Genomic DNA, 17,756 nt, shown 5'->3' with positions numbered 1-17,756 from the left:
TATATTATTATTTTTTTTTTTTTCCAAATGGTTTTGCTTAGAAAACAAAAACAAAAAAACGCCTAATTACGTATCGGATCCTGCCCATTTCTGTCCAAATCACAGATATGCCTATTTGCATTGGATTAGTGTTATCACAAGACCTCGGAGTTCAGCAAAATATAGTAGGTAATTTGCGGGGGAATTTTTACACATTACTGACATGGCCGATTTGCACGGGATTAACAACACAGACAATCTCTGTAATTATTACAAATTACAAGTCAGATTCAGTCTGTTTTACCTGAAAAAATGTTGTGATGTAAATGACAGCTCTAGAAGAAGTTAGTGAGTCTACCAACATGTTGGTGTTGCTTTTTCTGACATATTTTAAAAGATCATGATAAAATGTGTTTTTATTTGTGTGTAACTTATTAGTTTTTAACTTAAGCAATAATTTGTCTTCTATATAATGTCACTAAATGTTGTGGGGTAATCAGAAGTTTACAGGATGTGGAATGAGGACACATTTTGTGTTTTAACTCACCCAGCAGAGGTTATTCACCTTAGCTGTCCATGAAATCTCTAATGCAACGCATTTCATTAGGACTGTAAATAGGCCGACACATTTTCTACTCGCATGAGTTTTGGCACAAAGAGTGAGCAAACAAGCTTTCTGACCATGTGAGGATGGACACTGGGGAGACTTTGACTGTGCTCTGCAGTTAAGCGGAGAAGGTGGGGGTCAGCAAACTGATAATAAAAGTTGAAATCAAATAAATATTAGGTTTCATGAAATAAAAATATGTTTTAATTGAATCATCACACTACAAAGAATTTAAGTTATTACCAAAAAACGATCACTACAATGTGGTCCTAAACTGTGAACCACTTATTCCATCAGCTCAGTCATTTCCTGGATCTGTCTTTCCCATATTCTCGCCGCACACCCCTCTTTAACGATATAATCCAGATTCATTAGTTGTGAAATTTCCAGACCAATCTTACCCCCCCCCCACACACACACACACACACACACACTTCCCACCTCCTCACTCTTACCATCCATCTATGATTGGTTGTTGCTTAGTTACATTGCCTTGACCACTGCTTTTGACCAAATGTCTTATTCTGTAGGATCACACTGTTTTGGTTTTAGCTTCATCTTATTCATTTATTTCACCATGCTACCTTGTCCACATGTTCCATGGCTTTCAAGAAATTTTGCTTTAGTGCTTGTCTTACTCTGTATTTGTATTTTTCATTCGCTTGCTTTATTCATGAAATAAAACACAACGAGGTAATTACGTATTGAGTGACACAAGGACGACGAATAAAAATGGTAAATGTGTTGTTTTGGTTCAGTGACAAATTGGCATGAAGTTAATGTGTGAAAGTGCATTGTAAAGATTCATTCTACCATGATCATTAAAGCATTAAACAAAGATTAATCTGCACACTTCACTGTATACTTAGTGCAATGACACGGCATACTTGGAACACGCACAAACACACACACACACGCCGTAACTAACATACACAAGCTAATAAAGGACAAACTAGAATGAGTATGCAATAAGTGTGTGTAGATGCAGCAGATGGCTGTGGCTGCTTTTGAGATCATTAATAACCTGGTGTTTTCACTAAGGCAAACGCTGCAGAAATACATGGAATATATAACTCTCTCTCTCTCTTTCTCTCTCTCTCTCTCTGTCTCTCATTACCCCCACCCCCCACCCCCTCCACACACACACACACACAGACGTGCACACTTTTTTGTATGTAAACAAAGGCATAGGCAAGCAGTCGTGAACACTTGGAAAAAGAATATAAAAAAATAAATGGTGTCCCTTCACAGACACACACACACAAACACACGTGCTATATAAATATGCAGATGCATTAGCATTTACTTTATGTCCAGAGACATGGTTGCCTGCATGCTTATTCAGAAAGAAAAAGATTCAGTGTATGCACTTACATGCATGTTCATGCATTATCACACAGACCATTCAAACTACACAGAATATTTTCCAGCATTGCTGCAAGCTGACAGGATAATTCATCACTGCAAGGTGCTGGGTACGCTGGCTTTGCAAGCTGGACAGTGTGTAAGCGAGGAGCCAGAAATGCATCTTCACACACATGCATGCATGCACCCAGGTATATGCTACTGTACATGTACTTTAATGCACAAGAAAGAAAAATATATATATTTCTAATGTAACCAATTTAGACAGAATCAAACTGATGTTGGTACGATGATAGTAGATCATTAAACTGTCAGAGTTCAGTTGTTTTGACCTACATTATATTTTGATGTTTCTATAAACAGTTTCTGATGTGTTTTGTGGCAAATGCAGTTTTTTTTTTCTTCTAGAAGTTCATTGTTCTTGTAAGGCATGAGATATCTTAGTAAACTTTTTAACTCGAAGATGTTTTAATGTAACATGAATTGTTTTATAGCACACAGCTGTTGCAAAGTTTGCCTATTACAAATGAGCCTTCTCCACCCTACCCAACCACATGCACACCTTGACTGACACTAACACACAGATGTGAAGGCAGTCTTTCTAGGCTGTAAGACCACACTCACAAGTATATGTAGTAAACTGGCAGCACAACCTGTAGGCGTTTCTATAAAGACAGCTTAATTAAAGAGCATCCAAATTGTCCATCCATTCATGATCTTTACCCACTTCTTCATTTCTGGATCATGGGGTCACTGGTGCCCATGTCCAGCAGTCACTGTATGAGAGGTGGAGGACACCGTGGACAGATATCCAGTCCATCACAGGGCCACATGGAGACAAATGAGACAAACAATCATTCACTGTCACTCACACCTAGATACAATATAGAGTTACCAATCAGCCTAACATGCATGTTTTTGTCTGTGGGAGGAAACTGGAGTACACAGAGAGAACCCATGCATGCACGGAGAGAACATGCAAACTCCACCCTGAAAAGTCCCTGACCTGGATTCGATCTAGCGACTTTATCACTGGGGTAACAAATAGGAACTACCAGGTTTGATAAAATAGGTTGCAACACTAGTAAATCTACTGCACCAGAACCATCCAATAATAACATGAGTGACATCATCTTTATGTCCCTCTGGATATTTACATGTTTAAATCTTCCTTATTTTTCTACAAGTGATCTTTATTCTATATATAGTTAGATTATTTCATGTTTAGTTTAGTTTTGCTAGTTCCTTTAATGAAATGGCTAAGGTTCTCAAAGCTTTTTCTAATTTTGCCCCAGACTCCAAGATCTCCCAGCAGTGGAACCCCTGAACCAAAGTGAGCAACAGGAATAATTCCCAGTTGCGAACAAAGCAGGCAGCATGTTGAGGGTTGAAATGATTATAGGTGCCCTTTTTACCAGTCTATTCTTTTTTGAGTGGTTGTCTTGAAAAGGCCACAATGATTTTTACGTAACAAAATTATGTCAAACCATTTTGTTGTTATTTGAAGGTGGGTGATGAGCCTGAGCTATAACTCTTATGTAAATCAATCTCCAGGCTTGCTAGAATACCCTCATTGTGAGAAAAAAAAAATGTTGATTGGGTACCCCCTTTCATTTGATTTGTTATTCAAACTATTTGTTCTAACTTTTTTAGTGGTTTGGTGCTGGTGACAGACACAGATTACCCTTTTTTAAATGTATTTATTTATTTTTTAATTATTCTTGAGTCCACTCTGTGTCATGTTTTAAAACGTTGGAGGCCCTGACAGAAAGCCACTAGCAATTGGATGTAATGATAGTGCCCTTTTGTCCAGAACACACTATACTTCTTCAACAATGCTCATTCAGTATATCATTTTTATGTAACTAAGGTTTTATTTCAGCAGGAATGGGTGTTAGTGATTGTGAGATCAAAAGGTAGCCAGTCTGAAAAAAAATTATCACCATAGGCCCTTACACCTAAATTGGATTTTTTTATTTTAATGACATAAAATCATCTAGCAAAGGCTTTCGGAGGAGACGGAGGCTGCCAACATGCCTCAGTGGGCAATTTCAATGGTGTGATGGCATTTGCCTACTCTAAGCTAACAGTTTTTGTAATGTTTACTAGATTTTCATGCTCATGATTTCATTTTGAAAGTGATTCCTGTAATCAGAAAGGTATTTTATAAGTGAGCTGAGTTACCATGTGGCTGAGGGAAGCTTCTAAAGGAGTCATTTTTCATTACGTCTTGCCTTCATTGAATTGCAGAAACAATGTCTAAAAAAAAAAAAGGTAAATGGAATGTACAAAGTACTTATATAGCACCTTTCTAATCAAGATACTCAAAACACTTTACAACCCAATCTGTGCCCTCATTTACCCATGCATACAGCACTCTACTAGATCTCTACAAAGCTCATCTGAATCTGTAGACACTAATCAGAGCTTTATCACATTCATACACCGATGGGACACACATCATAAGCAATGAGGGGTTCAGTGTCTTGCCCAGGGACACTTAAGCATGTGACTGCTGGTGAAATTAAACTCCCAACTCTCCCATTGGAGGACGACTGCTCTAACCATGCAGCCAAAGCTGCCTCTATAAATTAAAATTATATAAAACAGGAAAGAGGCAAATAACATGTTTAGGGTTTTATGAATTGTGATTCTTTGTCTTTAAGCAAAATATTCCATAAATCACTGGACAATGTATAATGAAACTGTTAGGGGAATGTATGTAAAGGTCACAGATGTTTTCATTGACTAATGTTAAATTAAAGTAGAACCATGTGTGTGAAGTAAAGAAAGTCTTTTTGTCTACTCAGAGAGGAGCCTGATAACTGATGACTTCTGACGCCTCCAAGATCTGTGAGCTGTGAAGCAGAGGTTGCGTTGACCTCGCCTTTGTCTCATAAGCATTATAAGTAGACGCTTCTTTATGCTGTCTGTGGGCAGACCTTGTGACCAAAGCTTTGTGTACCATCTTTGTACGCCTGCTTTCAATGTTGCCACCTTGCAAGTAAAACTGGGTTGAACATATCTTGTTATCCTCTTTGTGGCTTATTTGATTAATGAGATGATGATAGGATAATTAAGTTATCCAACAGAAACGCTCACAAAGTAATTTCTGGAGGTGCATCTACATTTAATTACATTGAGAAGTGAGCCCAATTCAAGATCAGTGTTACAGCTATACATCTTAGCAAAGACAAGCATTTCTATTGCACATTGAATTTTACATATGTTGAAGTGAAATTTGGTGTGATAGTGGCTGCGAGTCTTCCCCAAATGTCCTCTGGACACTGATAGATTGAATGATGTCTGATTTTTCGGGGAGTGGTGGCGCAGAGGTTAGAGAGGTGGGCCTGTGATCAGAAGATCACCGGTTCACGCCCCGGTACCAACAACATCAAAAATGTGGGAGGGTAGGTGAAGTACCCACACTTGCCCCTACCCTCATTCGCCCCACTCTGGGCCCATGAGCAAGGCCCTAACCCCCCCCCCCTCCCCCCATCTGCTCCCTAAACAGGTCTCTCTTGAAAATGAGTTCTCGTGGCTCAATGCGACTACCTGTATAAAAAAAGGGTAAATGAAAAAAATATATAATAATTTTCACCACTGTCATTTTTGTGTTGTTGTTGTTGTATAAAACTCACATCACTCCAATTTAAAAACAAGAAATGTATTAAAATAGCTGTCTTTGTTGATATGTTGCTTTTATTTTATAGTGTCACAACCCAGTTTACATATTTAGATAAAAAGTGTATTTTAAAACCCTTTGTTCTCATAATACTTTCATACCAAGCCATCTATAATAACACATGCACTATTGAGCTGACGGTTTTTGCAAACAGGTTAAACACTGTTACACAGCAGTCTGTGATATTTTCAATAAACAATTTACCTCCACGCCCACAAGACACCTTCCCATTGATTTGATGAGAAACAGTAAAGGAAAATATATTACACAAGGGACTGTCATCACAGATGAGGTCGATACAACCTGTGAAGCTGTTTGTCTCCCTCTTTTAGGAAACAGTATTACTAATTACAGTCTTTTTCTGAATTGTCCAATGTGCCATCTATCTAAAGTATTGGGAAAACAAAGTCATCTGCATGTGTGTATAAGTTACTTTAGGCACTTTTTGTATTTTCTTACACAATTTGAATGATCACAAATACAAAAAGAATATAAATGCTGGCCTTTTCAGCACTTAGTATTCCAATGCGACAAAATATTGAGCTCAAACGTGTTGAAAACCCTCTGTATGGAAGCAGGAAAACAATTGCAAGGCGGACATCATACTGTCAAACAAAACAAAGATCGTCAGTGTGTGCTTTTGACTTTACTAAAACAAAAAAAACATCTGTCACTGCAGGAGAACTCTTCAGCGACGGCTTCTACTGTCACTTGCAGAAAATGATTATCAGTTTCGAGCTTCTCGGTGCAATTACTGCAATATAATGCAGGACATGTTTTGTCTGGCTTTTTAGAACATAGGCATTCTGTCAAATTTGAATGATTTTCAGCAGAATAACTTACCATCTGTGTCAGAAAACAAAGTTCTAAATGTGGCAGAAACATAGTTATACTCTTGTTGTTTATGAATATACGTTTTAGAGATTTTAGTAAGCAAACGCAACATATGGTCTGACTTACCACTTCAAATTTCATGAAGTGCTTTCTTGATTTAGATATTGTAAATGAAGGCACTTCTTTAGTATGAAACATATGTAATTATTAATATGCACAAATACAGCATATGCTTAAGCAACTTTTGGCATGTCAATGTTGTAGTAATAGTAAAAATTAGCAATTTACTATTTTGTCCTAACTGACGGAGCTAAAATCAAAGAGGCATCCAGGAATGTCAAATGCATGTAAAGCAGGGTAAGTGGTAAAGGGCAACCAAGTCTCATCATGTTCAAGTGAAATGACAATTTGTCATATGTGACAAATCAAATTATACATCCATGTCACATGTAGTGGAGCCAAATGCAGACAGTCTGAGGGCTGTCTCAAGAACAAAAAAGACCTTTAATATTTTATCAAGGCAAACAATGGATAAGCACAAACTAATACATGAAGGTTAACAAGATCTAACAAAGAACAGGGAAAAATGTGGAAGTACTTGTACTGGGAACAGTGATTGATGTATGACAACAGGTTTGGTGATTACAGTTTGAATACTCGTGGTACAGAAGAGCTATAAACAAGAATAGAGGTTGTTCAGAACATCAAGAACATAAACAACCTACCTCCCCAAAGGTACAGTGAAACACACACACAAAATTAAACTGAGAAATTACATACTGAATATTCAAACTACTGTAACAATCCTTTTTTTTTTTTTTACACAGTTTGTCTTGCCAGAAGTTCATGTGTCTATCCCAGTAATTTCTGTGAAAAAAGAGAGATACACCCTGGACATGTCCCAAGTTCATCATAAAGCACAGCAAACAACCATGCAAGTTTATGCTCATGTTTAAATAAAAATAATAATAATAGTAAATTTAAAAAAAATCAAAGTAATCATTGATTTTTTTTAGGACTATGAGAGGAATCTTATGTACCCAGAAAAAAACAAACAAAAAAAAACCTTTGATGCATAGGAAGAACATACCAACTCCACAGAAGAAGCCCCAGCCAAGATTCAAACTTGAAGTTATTTTCTTTGAAGCAGCCGTGTTAGCCACCATCATACTGCCCACAAATGGTGTCCATGACCACAAAACATAAACAAAGATGTTTATTCTAAAATGATGTGTTAGATGTGATTCTAGAATCTGACCTTTAGGAGTGCTTAGCCCCCAGTGTTGAAGACCGCTCTTGGCTTGAACAATGCAGTGGCTATTGGCATCAGAAGTGTATGTAATGTGTGTGTGTGTGTGTGTGTGTGGGGGGGGGGGGGGGGGGCAGAACTGGTAGAGCTGCTGCCTCTCAGTGAGCAGGTCCCTGGTTCAAATTCCGATCCAGGGGCTTTTCTGGGTGGAGTTTGCATGTTCTCTCCATGCATGCGTGAGTTTTCTCCGTGTACTCCAGTTTCCTCCCACAGACCAAAAACATGCATGTTAGGCTGATTGGTAACTCTAAATTGTCCCTAGTTGTGAAAGAGAGAGTGAATGGTTGTTTGTCTCGTTTGTCTCTATGTGTCCCTGTGATGGACTTGTGACCTGTCCAGGGTGTACCCCGCCCCTCGCACAGTGATTGCTGGACATGGGGACCCATGACCCCATGACCCAAAATGGAAGACGCGGGTAAAAGATAATGGATGGATGGATGGTGTGTGTGTGTGGGGGGGGGGGGGGGGGAGGGGCACACTGATGGGGGGTATGGGGTCCCCCTCTCCCATAAATTTTGAAAACTAGATGTAATTTCCTGTATTCTGATGTATTTTAATGTTTTTTAAACATTTAGTGCTTTGACTCTTGATCAGATAGGAAAGCACTATAGAAGTACAGTCCATTTACCATTTACCATCTACGTTTACCCACACAAGTCAACACTTGATTCAATAACAATTTTAAAGATGGCAGAACAATAAGTAGGGCTAGGCTAGCCGCACAAAATACAGACACGCTAGCTAAGATGCTACAGATGTAGCACTCTGCTTTACATCACACAACCTAATGAATTCTTTGTACAAAATCAGTTTAAAATTAGTTTTAAATGATCATAACAAACAAAAACTAAACTTTGAAACTAAACCATTAAGCATAGAATGTAATCATTACAAAAATGGAGGATTTACTTGCAGTTACTCTCTTACAAACAAATATGTGGTACTTCCTGTTTATAACTGTTGTATTCAGCTCCTCATGAGGTCGGCCGCTGGGCTTTATCATCTTTGACATTTTTTCAGACTCAGTTTAGATTTTAGAAATGGAATAAACTGTATTCCACTCTCTAAACACTCAGGCTAATGCTAATGCTGTCTGAATTACATGTTATCCACTGACAACATTTAACCATTTTTCACAAAATCCCTCTGACTGCAAAATGTTCATAATGCTAAACCCCGATATTGTTGTTGGAGGAAAAAGGGGCTGCAGCTCCTGCAGGTAAGGGACATTTCACTTCGGGACAAATTGAGATCACTGATTGGACAGTTGCTGACAAGCCTGATTAACAGGTGTCACAGGATCTGACTCGTGCAAAAATAAATAAATAAATAAAATAAAAATCATAGATTTTATTGGCCCATTTAAGAGTGTCATAATTTAGCCTATTCCAATTGTGTTCCAAATGTATTCAATATTTTGGTGAATTTAAGGTTTGAGTTTCCTTACAGAATCCTAATGATGGTTTCATTATTTTGCAGGAGTGATGTGTTAAAATTTAGGGGTGCATGAGCACTCCCCAAAAGAGGCTAAAATTGCCACTGATATACGTGTTGTAAGATGGGGCCAAGATATGTGACATTGCAAAACTGTCTATGAGGAACTGGGATTCACATCCATGTGTGTGTGTTATTCAGAATAGAAGAGGAAAAAAAAACAATGTCTGGAAGAAACTCAGGGAACAGTAAAGGTCAGCAGTTGTCTCTTTTACCACATGGAAACAATCTTGCATGTATCCAATAAATCATGTGTAAAGCACGCTCCAACAACTGGAAATAAGTTCTGTATCAACACAGTGCACTCAAACGCTTGAATTTTTATTATTTTCAGGAAAAAAAACTACAGTTTACTTATTCCTGATTACACAAAGTAGCAAAGAGAGTGGATTTTTTTTTTTTTTATTGGAAGAGAACAATACCTGTTTGCTTAAAAATGTAAGTCATGATTTAACTTGTTAAATCTCTAAATGGCTAAAGAATGCAAACATAGCATTCTTGTGGTACTGAGAACATGTTGGTTTGAAAATCATTTAGAGACATAATGACAGAGATCAATAAAATGCCGATCAACAGAGAGAGGGGAAAAAAGACTGAGCTAAAAAAAATTCCATATTTGTGGTTAATCTGTTACGTGTCTGAAATTGTTAGTCGTGATGTGAAATCCATGCAAAGAAATTAAATATCCACAAATAATGCTGAAAGCCAAGTGCTGGACTTTATGTTGTTCATTACTTTAGAGACACTGATGATGCCTACAGGTGATGGTTTCTCACCAGAGTTTCCACCTTACTGTATTGTACCAGATTAGCTTTCTTGGAACTTAAGCTGAATGCCGATTCTGCTACTACCAAAATAATCATTCAGAACAAGGATACTCCGTGCAGCGTTTTGGCAAATTCTTCAGGGGCATATTATGAATGCAGTGGGCTTGTAAGTGGGATAAGACCACAATGATCTTGATTGTGTTCAAAACATCTGTAGTGAGATCCTGGTGGTTTATCATTGCGGTCGCAGTGATCTGAGCTCCTGGGTGGAGTATGGGAGAGCATCAGCAGGGTATCCCTGATGAGAGGCTCGCACACTGATGTGGCTTTGTCTTTGTGAATTTGAACTGGCCTAAACTATGACTGTAATTGTGACAAAATTGTGTAAACAGCCATGTTGCTGACTTGATACCCATTCCTGGTTTGACAGAGTCATGCCAAGGTAAGTGCACAGAGTATGTTAGACACAGTACAGTGTTCTGGGGAGGCAGAAAAGGGTAGGAAAAGCTATTTTCCAGATAGGAAAGCGCTATCAGCCTCATGATTATCTTCACACTAGAGGTTTTCTTTTTCCCAGTTTGTTCAGTCCAGCCATAACAGAGGCGATTTGTAGACAGTGTAGCAGGGCTTTAGTCCAATGTGAATGGTTCCAAAAGTAATATTCCTCAAAAAGTACGAGAACCATTTAAGTTGTACTTCCCGCAGTGTAAAACCAAAGAAAACAGCCTTTTTAACTTATAAGGTGTTATAAGGTTCTATAAAATACTAAACTCAGCAAGGTCTGCTAAATTTACAGTGTAAGATAAAGCAGACACTGAGGAAAAAGCAATCCGTTTTAGAAACCCAGGATCCTTTCAAGTGGAAACCATTCCATATATCCAGCACCATGAGATGCAGAAAGTGACTGAACTTTTAAGTATGTCATCTTTTCTCCAGTCACTCCTTGTAGCTTTAGTACTGCTACAAATCTTTGATGTTCTTTGTCTGAGTTCTTCAGAAAAACTAGGTTGGATGGATGATTTGGGATCTTGATTCATTATTTTGGCAGTATGAAAGTCTGAAATTCATAGTCACTAATGAAGTGGAGTAAAACAGTTGTGGGGAAAAAAAATAGCCCAGGTCTATGCTGTGCCTGTTTCAATAGTGAGCATTTGAAGAGCATTAAATCGTCATTCAAACTATCGGCGGCTACAGTAATGGCCCGATCTAAGTAGTAACAAGCACAGCTCAGATCAGTTTTTCTTCTGTTATTAGCTCTCAGTAGTTGAACAAGCAAGGCAGTGAGCAATGAGAGGTGACTAATCACCCCCAATCTTCATGTAAAACCAATTGGTGCATAATTAATTAGCTTTAAACGCACAAGTGGAAGAACCAAAGGAGGTGTACATGAATGTTTAATATATAAATGTTACACAATTGCAAACTCATACATATGTCTGTATGAAGGAACAAAACATTTAAAGGATGTTTCTAATAAAATAAATTATTTGTTCATGGAAATGCGAAAATTTGCTCACAAACAAGATTAACATGACAAAACCATGACAGAACAAAATCAGCATTTGTAGGAGGTTGCATGCTTTGTAGAAAACATGGTTTAAATATAAATGCCCTAGAGAAAAAAGGGTCAAAAAGGCCACCAGGGAGGCAGAAACAGAAACTATCAGATGCATGAGAGATAACAAAACTGTATGGAAAAGCAAGAAGAGTTGCTACATGTAATGACACAACAATAAGGGCTGAGGAGTGATGTGATATTAAACTAAACATAAAGTTCTGAAAGCTTTTCCACATGGAGCTCAAGTGCTCCTTTAGATTAGATTGTTTGGCAAACAGTTGATATATGTGAACAGGTTTAAAATAGATATAACAGAGTCAGAAACGTATGCGGTTGACAAAAATGTGGACGTGCTGATGACTGAATACTGAAAATGATGTTGAGGGAAATGAGATGAGTTAGGTTTGATGGAAGGCGTAATCAACATGTAATGGAAGGAAAAGTTGACTGAATCACACACAAATACACTGGACTGAGTAGGTAAAATGGAAGGACTGCCAGAAGAATCTTTGTGCTTTCAAATATTCCTCTGTTTTTTTTTTTTTTTGTATTTTTGAAGAATTGATAACATGAGCTGTCAAATTACAAGGTATCTATTTTTTTTTAACCAAGCCACATAAAGCATTGTTTGTTTGCTTTCCACACTTCACTGTATTATACAAAGGGAAAAATAACAAAGAAATGTAGTAACATGACTTGTTTTTCATCTTGTAGGTCTGTGGTGCATTGTCATCTTTTAATAAAATATTCTGTTACGGATCTTTTTTACGTAGCAAGAAAGAAAGCAGGTTGGAGTCTCCCTGCTGGATCAAAGTACAATTCTACTAATTAATTTGTGCCTCACTGGCGAGGCCAATATACTGCTATCCAGTGAAACACACTATCATCCAACAGGTTTTGAGTTATCAGTTAACTGGTTTCATACATATATTTTCAATTCAACAGTGAAATGTCACATTTTTTAAATAAAATACGAAGATTTGTATTGTTGATAGAGCAGAGCGCACATTGGTATTCTAACTAGGGATGGGGCCGATCCGATCCAGTATCGGTATCGGCCTCTGATACCAGCATAATTTAAGTATCGGATTTTTCCGATCCAACCTGCAGAGATTTCTGATCCATGATGCATGTTGGCTTCAAACTATGGAATGGATTTCCTGAACGTTGGCGTGTCTCATGAACCCAGAGTAATAAGACCCGCCTCACATTCAGGAAATCCATTTCATAGGTTGCAGCCAGCCACAACGTGAGGACTGAGTTAGCAACACTGTGGCTAACAGTTAACAAACTTTTTATCTAAACATGTCCGCTGTGTGGAAGTATTTTACACTAGAAACCATATTAAGTCTCTGGTTCGTTCCTGTTTCTACCATCTGTGTAACATCGCCAAACTTAGCCATATTGTTTCCCGTCCAGAAATGGAAATGTTAATTCATGCATTTGTTTCATCTCGCCTGGATTATTGTAATGCACTGTATACATGTTTAACCAAAACCTCCCTAGACCGGTTGCAGTCTGTGCAAAATGCTGCGGCTCGACTCCTGACTGGATCTTCAAAGTATTGCCATGTGACACCACTTTTAAAGCAACTGCATTGGCTCCCAGTTCAACATCGAGTGGATTTTAAGGTTTTGGTTTTAACCTGGAGAGCTTTAGGTCAAACACCAAATTACAAAACAGAACTTTTACATCCCTACACACCGATCAGAGTTCTGAGGTCCTGTGATCAAGGCCTGCTGACTGTCCCCCAGAAACAAAATTGAAAACTAAAGGAGATAGAGCCTTTTCTTCCGTGGCTCCAAGACTCTGGAACTCTCTTCCTCAAACTCTCAGATCATTGGACTCGGTGATTTCTTTTAAAAGTCAGCTAAAAACTTATCTTTTTAAATCTGCTTTTGCCTGAATTTGTTTTTTGATTTCGTTTTTCTGATTTGTTGAAGCGTTTTGTGATTTTTATCTTGAGAAGCGCTATATGAATAAAGTTTTACTTACTTACTTACTAGAAACACCACAAAACAAGACAGCAACGTGCAATGTCTGCAGAGCCATAGTGCCACATTAAACCGCGGTAAAGTTAGTTTTACGTTGGACATTCGAGCTTCGTGGCTTCAGCGTGGCACTACTCTTGCTCAACTCGAAACAGGCAACTCGACCACGGCCAGCCGTGTCCATCTGCCCCGCTCAATCTGCCCATCTCTGAGGAGGGACAGACTGAGCGAGGCTGACTGAAATCAGACTGCTTGCTTCGGATTGAACAAGAAGAAGACATCGCTGAAGTCCCGGAGCTCGAATGTTTACTGAGAAGTTGTTAAACTTTATCATAATTAATGACCAACCACTATCAGTTGTAGAAAACAAAGGGTTTCAAAGCTTGATACTTGCAGCCAAGATATAGTTTACCCTCCAGGAGATATTTATCAGTACAACAGTAGACAATCATAAAAAAACATATGATTTGAAAATTATATTAAAAACAAAAACAGCTACATTATAAAGCAACGTAAAATACTAAAAAGAGTAAAAAATGTCTTTGTTGGTTTATGCCATGAACTTAGCAGATGTTTAAAGCCATTTAACATTTTGTTTTATTTAATTAATTTATTCATTCATTTAAAAGAAACAAAATAAACAAAACTAAATAATCCAAAAGAAAACATTGAATGAAGAGTGCAGAAAGAAGACAAAAATTCTTATATCTGCCCCTTATTTAAAAAAAATAAAAAAAATAATAACTTTAAACAATCACTTAAATTAATCACTTTAATATCCACTTTAAAGTTAGGAATAAAAAAAACATGTTTTGTGTTAGCAGAATTAAATTCTAACTTTGACACTTATCCAACATTAAGGAAACTTACCTCAAGTTGCCTTTTTGGACATGCATGCATAGATTTGTACAAATTGTACTTGAGGGGAGCTTATTACAGCCTCACGTAAAATCAGCGATGATCGTGATATCAGAACTGTATTGTTATCAGCTGATATCCAGATTTAAGTATCCGTATTGGATCGGACGTTAAAAAATGTGGATCGCTGCATTCCTCATTCTAACATGCAAATAATGATTTCTAGCTGTATAATAAAACTTAAATAAATCACAATTCTATCTAATTAACTTACACTGAAGATTTTAGTTAGATGTCATGTGAATAACTGCAGCTTTACATTAAATATCAAAAGTTCTCCAACTATACAGTGTGTTTGGAGTTTTTTTCAGCAATTGAATGACTTCTGTATGGAGAAACAGTTATATGTTCATTTTGTATGTCTTCATGCTAGCTTTGACTTGTGGTCCCTATACATAATTTGTGTGTGTGTATGTGTATGTGTGTGTGTGTGTGTGTGGGGGGGGGGGGGGGGTTACATAATTTAAATGTGACTGCCATCAGACTGCTCCACATGCACAGAAGAAGACATGACATCACACACTATGTGTAGAGAAGTTACAAAACCACAGATATACCGAAAAGGATCAGGTTAGTGGAAACAAGTGTATTAATTGGGAAATGGGAGCAGCTGAGGAGTGGCAATGTGATAAAGAAAAAATAAATAAATAAATAAATAAAGAAAAAATTAAGAAATGAAAAAAAAAAAAGAATTAAACCAAAAAGTCATCCAAAAATTCAGTGTATTACAGACTGAAATTTGTGCATGCCATTTTAACAATATTTTATTTACAGAAATAAACTAATCAATAAGACTGAAGGACATACCAGATACCGTATATTAGACATTTTTTTCTATACACAGATCTGGTAAATAAGTATGAAATTAAGTTCTAAATAAATAATAAATTAAAGGTATTAAATAGAAAATATTATTATTATTATTATCGTTATTATTATTGTAAATAATTAAGAAAATAGACTATTTTTAGTGTTATTTTCTTTTGAGGGTGTAAGTGTTTCAAACTTGTCCTATTTTCTTAAATTAAATCAAGTAAAAGTGACAGTTTTGGCTTTTAGAAAATGAGAAAAAAGTTTAAGAACTTTTTTTTTTCTTTTTGAACAACTTTAATTTGAATCAATATGCTTTTTTTTTTTTTTACCAGATTGACATGCTAATGGCTCACCTCAGGGGAGCAGAGACCAAAATGGATTGCTCAATTTTCCTAAACAATGTTCTACATAATGAGGAGTTTTATCCTTTGTTTGATTTTTGAATATATTTGTATGTGAAACATTAAAGTTGTGCTTTCTGCACCCTGCGTTATTTGATGCCTGCTTTCCTTCCTTTATAATGGACACACTTTATCTATTGTTTTTTTTTTTTTCTTTATCTCTGAAGTAATAACTTCTGTGCTTCTGCTCTGTTTCTGACCTACATTAGCTTTGCAGTCTAAAACTATCCCTGGGTGTCTTTGTGTACCTTGTTAATGCCTGTATATTGGGGCTTATCATCCATCCAGCCATTCATTATCTTTTACCCGCTTCTTACATTTTGGGTCAGAGGGGTCGCCGGTGCCCATGTCCAGCAATCACTGTGCGAGGGGCGGGTTACACCCTGGACATGTCGCAAGTCCATCACAGGGCCACAAAGAAACAAACGAGACAAACAACAATTCACGCTCACCTAGGGACAATTTAGAGGTACCAATCAACCTAATATACATGTTTTTGGTCTGTGGGAGGAAACCAGAGTACCCGGAGAAAGCCCACGCATGCACAGAGAGAACTTATAAACTCAACCCAGAAAGGCCCCCAGACATGGATTTGAACCAGGAACCTGCTCGCTGAGAGGCAGCAGCTCTACCAGTTGCACCACCGTGCTGCCCTGGGGATTAATCAGTCACTTTAAAAATACTGAATATTAAAGAGCGATTCGTAAGACACATATGGACAGAAATAAATAAGAAGCTCAGTGTCCCTGGCCCAGACATGGGTTACCAGAACCCTACCCTGGAGCCAGACCTGGGGAGGGGCTCATCGCTGAGTGCCTGGTGACTGGGTGTCTACCCATGGGGCTCTGTCAGGTTCAGCCTGATTGGGTCAACAATGGTTGGCCTTCCTGTAGGTCCACCACCTGCAGGAGGGGGCATATGAGTTGAGTGCATGACACCATGGGCAGTGGCTAAAGACAGGGGCCTTGGCACTCTGACCCTGGCTTACCAAAGCTGTCTCTTGGTACATGGAAAGTGACCTCTCGGGGAAGGAGCCTGAGCTTGTGTGTGAGGTTGAGAGGTACCAACTAGATATAGTTGGGCTCACCTAGATGAACAGAATGGGTTCCAGAACCAAGCTCCTTGAGAGGCGTTGGACCTTTTTCCACTCTGGAGTTCCCCATGTTGAGAGGCACTGAACTGGTGTGGATCTATGTTTAGCCCCACAACTTAGTACCTGTGTGTTGGAGTTTTCCCCAGTAGATTAGAGGGTAGTTTCCCTGTGCTTTCAGGTGGAGCGATGGGCTCTGATGGTTGTTTGTGCCTATGTACCAAATAGCAATTCACAGTATCCAGCATTCTTGGAATTCTTGGCTGGGGTGCTGGAAGGTGCACCAGCTGGGGTCTCCTTTATTCTGTTGGACTTCAGTGCGCATGTGGGTAACAACAGTGTGACCTAGAGGGGTGTGATCTGGACTCGAGTGGTGTTCTGTTGTTGGATTTCTGTGCTAGACATAGTTTTTCCATCACTAACACCATGTTTGAACATAAGGGTGTCCATAAGTATTCTTGGCACTAGGAAGCCCTAAGTTGTAGATCAATGATTGACTTTGTAGTCATGTCATCTGATTTGCAGCCATTTGTTTTGGACACTCAGGTGAAGAGAAGTGCTGAGCTGTCAACTTATCACAACCTGGTAGTGAGTTGGATCAGATGGCGGGGAAGATGCCAGACAGATCCATCCATCCATTATCTTTTACCTGCTTCTTCCATTTTGGGCCATGGGGGTTGCCGGTGCCCATGTCTGGCAATCACTGTACGAGGGGCGGGGTAACCCTGGATGGGTCACAAGTCTATCACAGCGACACATAGAGACAAACAACCATTCACTCTCTCACTCACACCTAGAGACAATTTAGAGTTATCAATCTGCCTAACATAAATGTTTTTGGTCCGTGGAAGGAAACTGTAGTACCCGGAGGAAACCCACGCATGCACGGAGAGACAATGCAAACTCCACCCAAAAAGGCCCCCAGACTGGGATTTGAACCAGGGA

This window comes from Nematolebias whitei, chromosome 6 (assembly GCF_014905685.2).
Source record: "Nematolebias whitei isolate Nwh7 chromosome 6, NemWhi1, whole genome shotgun sequence".
NCBI classification, from domain to species: Eukaryota; Metazoa; Chordata; class Actinopteri; order Cyprinodontiformes; family Rivulidae; genus Nematolebias; species Nematolebias whitei.
This window is presented reverse-complemented; position numbering follows the sequence as displayed.